The sequence below is a fragment of the Acyrthosiphon pisum genome, chromosome A1 (assembly GCF_005508785.2).
Source record: "Acyrthosiphon pisum isolate AL4f chromosome A1, pea_aphid_22Mar2018_4r6ur, whole genome shotgun sequence".
Classification (NCBI taxonomy): domain Eukaryota; kingdom Metazoa; phylum Arthropoda; class Insecta; order Hemiptera; family Aphididae; genus Acyrthosiphon; species Acyrthosiphon pisum.
In genome coordinates this window covers 36,314,003-36,316,684 of record NC_042494.1, presented here as the reverse complement: position 1 = coordinate 36,316,684, position 2,682 = coordinate 36,314,003, and positions in this window count along the sequence as shown.

The following is a 2,682-nucleotide window of genomic DNA, read 5'->3' as shown; positions in this document are numbered from 1 at the left end:
TTGATTTTGAGGGTATACAGCCAGAAAAGGTTTGAATGCTCGTCAAAAGTTTATCAACTCAATACCACCATGTATTTTCGTATCATATAGTTATTCGTTTGATACCAACATTTGTCATATTCAAAGTGGTTATCTAATGGAATTTTTCTTGTACAGTGAAACATGAATTAACGGGTGACAAAACATCAGTGATTATTCTCAAATTACGATCCAAATGTCCGGTATTAAAATTAAATGCATTGACGAGGTATTTGGAAAAGTTATTAGAGAATTAGGCCCAATTTTCCGTAGAGCACTAGAGCCCGTAGAAGACTTAAACATATTACAACTATAACGAGTATTTTACCTACCTATTGAGAAACAGGGTTTTAGTCTTCTAAATTAACTAATACAAACATTATATGTAAATATGTTAAATATTACCCACGTTTTATCCTTATCTGGTAAACATAGTATCAACAGTTGGTAGATTTTTTGATGCAGTGACGTATTTACCGTGAGGGGGGGATTGTCTTTTACTTAGGATTTAGGAATAAGCTGCTTGAATTGTAACATAATACGTACAAGCAACAAAAGGTAGTGGGCCACTGGGTCTCTAGGAATATATAAAAGAATAAATTGGATCCAATATAATATCATATACATAATAGTTAATACAAACCTATTTTTAAGGATTTGTTTGAGGGGGGCTTGCGACCCTCCCTCTTTGGATAATTGGATCCACGCCTGAGTTGATTTCTAACAGACATTTAAAAATTAGGTATTTAACTCACATAATAATGTAATAAATAGTCCTAATAAGATGTATGATAAAATCATGATTTGGTTTTCACTTCATAATTTTGTCAGGTATTCATAATATTTGCATAATGTTTTTACAGGCACTATTCCATCAATATAGTTATATATTTTTGGACTTGATGTTATGTTTTATACAAATTTAAAATACATTTCTTAAAAAAAAAGAAAAGTTATTTTGAAACACAAATAATTGTTATTAGCAATGCAGATACCTATCATTAATGCTCTGAAAAATATTCTTAGTTATAGGTAAAACTATATTATAATTTAAAGACATTAAGTTGGTACTATAATTTGACATAATATTGTAAAAACTAAAGTAGATAAGTACTTATAAGACTATATACCTATAGTTCAAAAAATAGTAAAAATATAAACTACCTTATGACTAGGGCTGTGAATTCATAGGAAAGTGCATTTTTTTTTGGTGATTGTAAAACATAGCTTTGTGAGTACATAATTTGAATTATGTAATAACGAATCCATCTATGAAACTTTTATTTTGCATATTTTTGCATTTTTTGACGTTTTTAATTTTTTAGGTCATTTTTTCGCATTTTTAGGTCATATTTTGCTTTTTTAGTTCATTTTCTAGTATTTTTAATCAAATTCCGTCAATTGACTTGTTTGAAACATTTTTTTTTTTATTTTACACGGGCTGTATATATTATGTCAAATTTATATTTTATTAAATAATAAAATAAAGAGTAATAAAGAGTAATAAAGAGCACTTGTTGTCCAATGCAATAATAAAGGTACTTGGAAATAAATATCTTTAAGTTTGTTTCATTATTTTAACAAAATATATACAAACAAATTTTTTTTAAATATGTTTCAGGTGAATAGCATTAACTTAATGCAAATGTACCTATATATTCAAATTCAATCAACATTTTTATTATTTATTTTTTTTTTTAAATACTTTTTAAACAATTTTTTTTTCTAATGTTTAATCAATAATCATCCAATATTAATATAAATATAAAAATTAAATTAAAACCATTTTTAATAAATTTTATGCTATAATTTTTGACATTTTATATTCTTTTTTTTTGCATTTTAAGTGCATATTTTTGACATTTTTAATGCATTTTTTAAGGTTTTTTAGTGCATTAAATTCACAGCCCTGCTTATGACTAAGGATGAAAAGTTATAGGAGGTAAAATTGACAATAAATGAACAAAAAAAATAAAATATGCCAACAAATTAGTATAAAAAAATTTACATTCTAGTAGAGAATAAAGTAATATAGTACCTATATTAGTATAATATATAATATAAATAAAGTAAATATTATGTTGCATTGAACATCTAAATATTTCCAAAATCTAAATGAATTGTTTTATGTAATAGATTCTATTAAAAAAAGAAAAATTTACTAAAAATGCATTTATATGCACAAAAAAGTCATTATTAGACTATTTTTAAAAAAATTACCAAAATATACAAAAAAAAAAAAAAAATAACACATATGAACTCACTATGTTATGGAACAGATTTTTAGCTCACCTATCTATAAATAGAAGACGTGGACAAAAATATGCAATTTCCATAACTTCTCAGCCTTACTCATGACATATGAAGACAATATAGGTTCCTATAACAGTATTACCTACTATATACTACCACTATAATTTCTATTATTGTACATCAAATTTTAAGTAGAATATAAAATAAGATATAAAACAATTTCATAAGATGAGGGTCATGAACAACATAAAGCAAGTTTTTAGGAAAATTGAGAATTCAAAAATATAGTCAAACTAAACAGTTATAATTTTATTAATTTAATAAAATAATAAGCAGGACTAGATTAAAGATTTTGGTTACACATTTTGTTGGTTTAATAATTTGTTGAATTATTATTAGATTAAACTAAAA